Source organism: Peromyscus maniculatus, chromosome 17 (genome assembly GCF_049852395.1).
Source record: "Peromyscus maniculatus bairdii isolate BWxNUB_F1_BW_parent chromosome 17, HU_Pman_BW_mat_3.1, whole genome shotgun sequence".
Classification (NCBI taxonomy): Eukaryota; Metazoa; Chordata; class Mammalia; order Rodentia; family Cricetidae; genus Peromyscus; species Peromyscus maniculatus.
Window position 1 is genome coordinate 40,905,905 of NC_134868.1, and position 9,552 is coordinate 40,915,456.

Consider the following 9,552-nt stretch of genomic DNA (forward strand, 5'->3'; position numbering starts at 1 on the left):
CCAGGTACCACCATTGGATGCCTGCCTAAAGAGAAGGCTGGGAAGTAGAGTTGAGCTCAGAGCCCATCTGTAGGAAATGGGTGCTCTGACAGCTTGTAGAGGGAAGATCCTGTGGAAAGTCATCCTGCCACAGAGACATGAGGGTGTAGCTCTCTGCATGATGACAATTAGGAAACATGATTTGGATAAGAATAACCAAAATCGGCTACTTATTTAAGAAGGTCTGTTTTGGAGCTAAACCAACTGAATGAGACAGCAAGAAATGGGAGGTCAGTTTGTGTGACTATTTAGGAGGAAAGCATGACTACTAGGTAAATACCCACTGAGGGGAAAAAATGGAGCTCTGTAATCTCAGCATTGGGGCAGGGAGGCAGGAGTTTGTAATTTGAGGAAAGTCTTAGTTACATGACAAGTTAAGGCTGCTACCTGTAAAGACTCTGAGAAGGAAGAGAAAGGAGGAAGGAGGGAAGGGAGAGAGAGAGAGAGAGAGAGAGAGAGAGAGAGAGAGAGAGAGAGAGAGAACGAATCATCAACTGCATCAGATTGCTGTGAATATCCCATATTTTATGTGTTACTTCCTTCGTTTTAAAACTTTGTGTGTGTGTGTGCTCACTGTTTGTGTCTGTCCCTGTGTATAAATGGGAAAGCACACCATACCTCAGCCAACATGTGGAGGTCAGAGGACAACTTTGAGTGTCATCCCTCACCCTCCACATAGTCTGGGACAGGGTCTCTTCATTTTTCATAGCTGTGCATACCAGGCTAGCTGGCTCACAGTCATCTGAGAATTCCGTCTCCCCCTCACATCTCCTTGTAGAAACTCAGAGGTGACAGGGGCATGCTACCTTGTCCAGTTTCACATGGATTTAGGGGATCTGGATTTGGGTCCTCATATAGCACGGCCAGTGCTCTACTCACTGAGCCATCTCCCCTGCACTCCAGTGTGGACTTGTAAATTTTAGTATTGATGGATGAATAATGAATCTTTTTTCCTCAGTCTACTTTCCTAGAAATGACAAAACTACAATTCAGATATCTGGAACTTTTCTGATGTCAGATACTGTGTAATTCATAAACAATTCTTTGTATTTTCATTTTCAGGCTTTCTAGAACACAGAACTTACGAACTACCCTAATATCTAACACAATTTCTCTTGAGGGTTGTTATTTGTTTGCTGAGTAATAAACATTCCCCTGGGAGATGTTTACATTTGTGACGACGATGAATTGATGGACACGCGGGTAGAAATCTCTGTCATGGGTCCTTCCGTTGATGATCCCCACTCTGAGCCTCGAGTCCGCACCCCACACACTGCCTTCCTGCTCACACTTCCCATACAGTGTCTGACACACACAAAGCACATGCCTGGAAGAAGCTTCCCTTTCAACCATCTTTTGGGCTTGCAGCATGTGCTTCAAAAAGATAGTGGCGTTCTTGCGCTCTGACATACACTAAAATGTCAGGGTGGCAGAAGTGAAGATTCTACTTTTCTGATAAAGATCAGTGGCTGTTTCCTGTCTTGAGGATGAGAATTGAGCAAACGCAAAGGTCATCTGTGTTTGTATTAACAAAGAAGGAGTTACACTCCATTTTCGCAACATCAGCTCATTATTTATCCACTTGTCTTTTTTTTTTTAATCATCCCTTTGAACTGCCTGCATTTGCTTATCATGATATTTCTATGTCTATAAACAGCTGGAGTATCTGTTCTATTTCTCCAAATAGAAGCTCAGGTCATTTTATGATACAGCCATTATAAGTCATCGGAATTCACCCATCTGTTGCCCTTCCACATCTGGGGTAACTTTAACTCTTTAAATCAGTAGAGAAACTAGAAAAGTCATCATGACATTGGCTGCTTACTTTTTTCTGCCATTTTGATTTCCTTTGGATCATTTCCTCTAAAAACTCACACAGGAGTCATGTGAAATGACTTACTTCTACTTTGAGATAGCCTTAAACCCAACGAGATACACAGTTCTGCTCTTAGTTTTCCCTTTTTCTATTTATTCTCCCTGGAACAGAGCTACTCAGAGCTTCATCCCAAGCCTCTGAAGATGTGAAGTCACAGAGCTCCCAAGACTGCCTTTCCCAGTGACAGATGGGCACAGAGAATGCCCCAGTGGAGCTGTGGGAGGGCCAGCGGGCAAAGCTCACTTAGCTCTTAATTCTCATGACTTCACCTATATCCCATCATTCTGTTAGAGTTCAGTATGATTTGATTTCCTTTATCTTTGTTTTGGGAGCATGTATATATATATAGTGGTAGATGTTTCCAATCCATTTGACTACCTTGAATTTTAAAACTCTTGTATCAATAATAAAGAAGCCAAAAATAAGAAAAAAAACTGAATAATCAGATTTAAATATATTATGCAAGACAAATCACAAATGGTCACCCAAGTATAATTCACTTCCTACTTGTAGCCAAGCTAAGCTCTTCAGTTGCGTATTGTGAAAACATTTTCAACACTTAGAAAATGAAGGAACGTTTAATCCCTTATGCTGAGTGACTTCTAAATACAACACGAACAGAGGGGGTCAACTATACAATTGTTTTCTTCTTATTTCAATAACTATAGGCTGGATAGTTCAGTGGTTACATACTACCCTCCAAATTTTTGCAGTTTATAACAACCAAAATGTCCTTTGTGATACAGTACATGTTGGGAAGCTCGGCTTCACATTATGTTCCGTATGGGACCAACCAGATTGTGTGTGTGTATGTGTCAGGGGTAATCTCTTAATATTCTATGTTCACCATGGCAAAAAAAGAGACAAAACTGTCATCAGCTTCTATCTGGACATCACATTTCCACTCCCATCTTAGTGGTAGCACAAATAAAGCCAAGTCTGGCTTCAGTGTTGCGGGGCTTGTAACTTCATCCTCATGGGGAGAGCGATTTTAGTGGAAGGAAATAAAACATACCAGTCCATAATACCCTAATAATATTAATCTAGGATGATTCTTTACATTTTTTATCCCTTTCCCTTGCAAATCATTAGCCTGGAAGCCTGGCTTATGGAATCAGCTTCATTACAGTAGCATTGTTGGACTGTATAGTTGACCTTGTTAGGTTTTAATCAAAGGTTTCTTTTCTGCTTTCATCTCCATGGAGCTCTGGGCTTTCCTTCTAGGGGATTTCATGCAAGAAAACCAGTGCTTCCTTCTGCTCAGTTAGCTGCTGGTTTCCTTTAACAAGCTGGTAAAAGTGCATTCAAGTTGAAGAGATGTCACCCCTCAGCAAATCCAAGGAGACCATGCTTATGATAGCATCCTGGGATTTCTGATGATCACATTGTGCCCTGATGCAAACTTGGCTTTTATTTCAGCAACTGGAATGAGTCATCCTGGACCTCTGGTACCCACCGAAGGATGCCTTTATTTTATATTTCCCCTAAAGATTAACCACTTGGTTCAAAACAGAAAAATTCTGTCTATATATTAAAGAAATTCTACATATATAGGAATTTCCCTACATATTAACCACTTGGTTCAAGACAGACTTTCTTATCCTAGGCAAGCTGGTTACTTTGTTTCATTTTGGGGATAGGACCCAGTGAAATTTAGTCCAGTACCAGAACAAGTCATTAACTTCAGATTATGTAGTCCATCCCACATGTTAAAGTTTGCATAAATAAACAGTGGCTGCACCAACACCAGGTACAAGTTTATGCAAATTGTCATAATAACATTGAATCTTCATGAGATGAGGTGGTGAAGGGAATGAAAGGTGTTTTATTTCAAGTCAGCTAAATAAGCAGGCTGTATGCTTTCCAGTGTGGTTTCTGACGTGAATGGGCTAAATACCAAGCACTTATCCAAAATTTCCTCTTCTCTCTATTTGGTAGAATGATGGGATTAAAGGGAAAGAACTTGATAGAAGCAATAATAGCTGTAGGTGTGATATAGTGAATCAAAATGGGAAGTTGAGTCTTCTGAGACTCTAGCTTCCTTGAGTCAAGTCTTTGCTTTATCATACATAGTCATGACCTTCTTTTGCCATGTTGGTCCAAACACAGTGAAGCCTTCTGCCCACCAATACTCTTTCCCTGCCATGTCCTGATGACTAATGCCAGAACAACACCAAGGCTCCTTGGCAGTAACTTACGCAGGTACGTATGTTTCTAATTAGAGGGAAACTGTCAGAACACGACTTGGACTAGATATTCCCAGCTAATAATCTAGAAAGAAAAGTGCTTTGTTTTCCAACAGAAGATAATAAGAGCTTCATTCATTCCCCCTCCCCTTTCTCTCCCTTGTTGTTGGTTTGTTTTGATGTCCATGCATGGGCAAGACAAGCTGTTCTTGCAAATGATGTGGGCATTTCCTCTCAGACATTGGATATTGTGCGTTCGTTATCTGCTTTGCCATCAATCCACTGCCTTGTCACAATTCCCTTTCCAGAATTCCATGACCTACATTTCTTTTCTTAGCTGAAATGATGCAAGAATTTTAAGAATTAATATAAATTAATCAAAATAGTGTTAACATACACATCCCTATAGTTTTGTGGATCATTTCTCTTTTTTTCTGTCTGTAATGGTTTTGTTGCAGGCCAGAAGGGTTAAACTTGAGTGTGCTGTGTGGATAGTGAAACTGAACGCATTATAGGTTCAGATGAGCAAAGAAGTCTTTTTAGGGAATCGGTTGTTTTTTGTTTTTGTTTTGTTTTTTTTCTTGACTGTGCTATCCTAACTTGGATTTTCAGATCTGTTTGATTCTGGTCTTAGGAACACCTCAGGGGGTTGGGGATTTAGCTCAGTGGTAGAGTGCTTGCCTAGCAAGCACAAGGCCCTGGGTTCGGTCCTCAGCTCTGAAAAAAAAAAAAAAAAAAAAAGGAACACCTCAGCTCTCCATGTCTCTAGACTTAGGATAGTGCTAGTATTATTGTTGCCAAATTTTGCAACCTAATCCTGACTCATTCCATGAATCACAAAAAATCACCTAAGGCTAAATTCGCAGTCCACCAGAATTCCCTTTCTAGCCATGAGAGCTTTGCCTGTCATGATCCTCTTCATACTTCTCCATTCTTTGTGTCTACAGTTGCTTGAATGAAGAGGAAATGCTCTAATATTTTCCCATTGCTCCATATGTCCTATAAAGTAAAGAACTATGTCTCTGAACAGCAATAAGTGGTATGTTCTTCCTTCTCCTAGTCAAGCCTCACTAAACTTGAATACACTTACAGAGCCTAGGTTAGCACTAGGAATCTGAGGTTACACCTGAATGTATAGAGAGTCTGGTGTATTCGGGCTGCTGAATTTTGGTGTAGGACTGAGCTGCCTTCCAATAACCCAAGTCTTCTCTTAGGACATCTGACCACTTGCATGTGTCATACTATGCTCATCACTAAGGATGCTGACTGTGCTTTCTCTCATATTTAAGTGATGAGTAGAACAATTATAGAAGCACTGAGTCAAAACAGCATCTGCTTGATAGAAAGTTCATTTTCCACAGTAGACACACAGTCTCATTCTTGCTTTGTCTGCTCTGCAATGTTCTTTCTTTTTCCTTCTTACCTATCGGAAGCCTTTTCTAATGATTAATTTAAACCCCAGTGAACATTCATCTACTCTGCCTTTCAGGACGTCACAGCACTAAAACAATTGTATAAAATAATTGCAGTTAGCATGTATTGAGCACCAGCTGTCTTGTCTTTGGCATATTGCCTCCTTTTAACTTTATATGTCATTGTAACATAAATATTTATCACACATGTACACACACACAGAGATGAACACACATGCCCCCCCACATATACACATGCACGCACATGCATACTCACTTACGTAGGTAATAAAAGTGAGGCTGAGAAAAATCTAGTAAGTTACTCTCCTGTTACCAGAAATAGCATCAGAGTTGAGATTTAATCCCAGATGTTCTTGATTCCAGAGCCTCTACTGTCATCTACCGAGCCCTTATTGTTTTCATTTCATATCTAGTGAGCTGTACAACCCACAGAGACAAGCAAGAGACGTGACCAGACAGTGACTGTGAAAACAGTCTAATAGATTTTAATTTGCAAAGGCATCAGAACCACAGGGTGAGGCCTTAACTTCATATGGTTCTCACACTGCTGCAATTGATCCTAAAGAAGAATCCACAGGGCCTGGTTTAGAGTTTAATCCTGAGCTCCCCCAGATACCTCCATTCATTCCAGGAGTATGTAAAATCCTGGGCATTGTTGGGAACTTGGAGAACATTTACCAAGTTGCCAAACCCTGTGCTAGTCCTCAAGGGGGAGTTAACATTTCCCAGAGTTCCTTAGAAATACCTATTTTGAACCATCAGGACCTGTAAATGGACGTTTCTTTCCCACCTGCCAGTTCTTAAATACCTGGCAACCACTTCCCAAATTATTACACAGAGGCTTATATTAATTATAAATGATCGGCCAATAGCTCAGGCTTGTTACTAGCTAACTCTTACACTTAAATTAACCCCTATTTCTATTTATACTTTGTCACATAGTAGTACCTTTATTAACATGGCACAGTCATCTCCTGTTCCCTCTGTGTCTGGCTGGTGACCCCTGACTCTGCCCTTCTCCTTCCCATCATCTTTAGTTTGGTCACCCCACCTATATTTCCTGATTGGCTACTGGCCAGTTAGCATTTTACTAAACCAATTTGAGTGACAAATTTTTACAATGTACAAGAGAATTTTTCCACAGCAAGAACCTACCTAGGAAAAGACATCTTCAGATCCTCTAGTCTATGCTTATTTTGTCTCCTCATAATATGAAATATTTCAATGAAAATTTAATTTCGCCAGGCGGTGGTGGCACACGCCTTTAATCCCAGCACTCGGGAGGCAGAGCCAGGTGGATCTCTGTGAGTTCGAGGCCAGCCTGGACTACCAAGTGAGTCCCAGGAAAGACGCAAAGCTACACAGAGAAACCCTGTCTCAAAAAAACCAAAAAAATAAAAAAAGAAAAAAAGAAAATTTAATTTCATTTTGTATAGAATACAACTCCATCAATCTCATAGGCTTTCTTTGTTATGAGAGGAAAAAAAAACTTGTATTTGTCCATTTGTTTTATTTTAAAACAATAAAAGAATTGGCTACGGCACTTCCATTTGCTCTAACTAGCAAATAAGCTCTCAGGTGTGCATATGCTCAATGGGGACAGTGCTTACTTCATAAGGATTGTTAAGTGATTTATGATAAGAAATGTCACAAGCAGAAGGTGATAAAGGTCACTATGTATTGCATTAGCCCCTCTCCCTTCCTAAGAACATTTGTGTTTCAGAAAAGATAAGCCAGCAAACCCAAGATACAAAGAGGCTTTCAATTTGCAATTGCCCTCTGCTATTTTCAAGTGGGGAATGCAAGGATTTATTAAGTGGGGATCCTAGGAGTTATTACCAGTATAGTTCCCAGCCTTGGGTAACTCTGGTCCTGTGCATACTAGAAAACCACAGGCAATGAGGATTCATGGAACAGCATGAGAAGGGATAGAATCAACTGGTAACTAACCAGTGAACAGTGCCCTATGCTTACTTTACAGTTATTAATTTATTTCATTTTCTTGATCTCTTACAGAGTAGATATTGCTATTAATTTCACTATGCAAATAAGAAAACATATCCTAAGAAATTTAAGAATTTCTCAAGACCATATATTCTATGGACAGATATAGAATTTGAGCCTGGCTTTCCCTTGGTACATAGGCTACAGTTTTCCACACTAGCATACTATATTTATCATCAAACAAATAGAAAGAAAGAAAGAAAGAAAGAAAGAAAGAAAGAAAGAAAGAAAGAAAGGAAGGAAGGAAGGAAGGAAGGAAGGAAGGAAGGAAGGAAGGAAGGAAGGAAGGAAGGAAGGAAGGAAGAAAGAAAGAAAGAAAAAAGGAAAAGAAAGTGCTGAAAGTGCTTTCTTCGCTCCTTGGAATGACTCAAGATATTCCTGGAAAATCTCACTTAGAAGGAAAAGGGATTTTTTTTTAAGTCCCAGTCAGTTAAATAATGATTAAGTTAAATCTCCCATTATATGTCATCCCAGGGAAGAAGGGAGAATGAGATGGACTATTTTGGAGGAAGCATCTGTTCCATGGATAGTTATGGGGTACAACATGGCCTATATTCTGAGAGGTGAGGCCAGGACGAGCATCATAGCTCAAGACACATCATCTATCTGCAAAGTCAACACCTACAGTCACCATGCTGGGGGTGGTGGTGGTAGTGCTCATGGGTGAGGTAGGACATACCAGGGGCCTGTTTCCTATCATGTTTATTTGAGGATCAGGCAGAATTACCTCAAATGGAAGGAACAAATGTTGAGACATCAGAAACATGTCACAGTGAAAGAGAAATACAAGGCTCAAAAGGAAGTTTCAGTTCACTTGCCCTCCCTGCAATTAGGAAAGAGGTGATAAGGGTACAAAGGGGCAGAGGAGCATCCAAGAACCAGGAAAATCTCCCAGATTCATGGTGGAAAAGTTAAACATGGCCAGTCGTGGGGCTGTGGAAACTATTAGACAAGGGGACTAATTGCAGACATTTTAGTGAGCCTCAGGAAATGGGAAGGCCCTTCACCCTTTCGGGCTTGTAGTTTTTCCAATTTTCCTTGTTCAGGAATGAATTAATTCTTTAAGCAGTGTACCTCCTGCTATGATTTCTCAACACCACAAAGGAAGATAATTATAGATTCCTAATGGACAGAAATAGACAAGGCTGTGCTATAGCAGATAACTGGGGAATGTTCTGTCTTGTGAACTGCATTGTTTCTGTCCTGGCCAGCACAGGAAGGATTCAGACCAATGTGCCTCTAAGGGAGAGTTGGAGTCACCCCACTTTCTCCCTATTGCAAATTCTGGGTTTCTTTGGAGCTTAGACCCAGACCTGGAGTAAGAAAAAAATTCTCATAACATGGATATTATTTCTTTTTGGACTGGGTCTGGATAGTTAGTTTTGCATCAGCTTGACAGAAACTAGAGTCATTGGTGAGGAGGGAACCTCAACTGAGAAAATTTTTTCATAAGGTTTAGGCAAGCCTGTAGGGCATTTTCTTAATAATGATTGTTGGGCAAGGGCCCCGCCCATTGTGGGTGGTGCCATCAATGTCTTAGTTGCTCAGATCAGGACCCAGATCCAGGAAGCCTTTTGGAGTAAACCTCCTGGGTGCCCAGGCTCATTCTATTACCTACTCACCAATGACACTAAGACTAGTACCTCGCCTGGGAGGTGGTAGCGCACACCTTTAATCCAGCACTCGTGAGGTAGAGGCAGGCAGATCTCTGGGTTCGAGGCCATCCTGGCCTACATAGTGAGTTCCAAGACAGCCAGGGCTACACAGAGAAACCCTGTCTTCAAAAACCAAAAACCAAACAAACGAACAACGAAAAAAGTACCTCAGATATACCTGCCTTCCAAGTGACAATTACTTAATATTACAATTTAAAGGGTTAAGAGGAGGTTGCCAGGTGCACTGGAACAATAGCCATCTGCACTGTTAATTGTTAATAGTGAATCTTATTCTTTTGTACAGTTAACATACTACTGAATTTTTTTTTTTCAGGGAAAAGGAGGTAAGTTGAAATTTT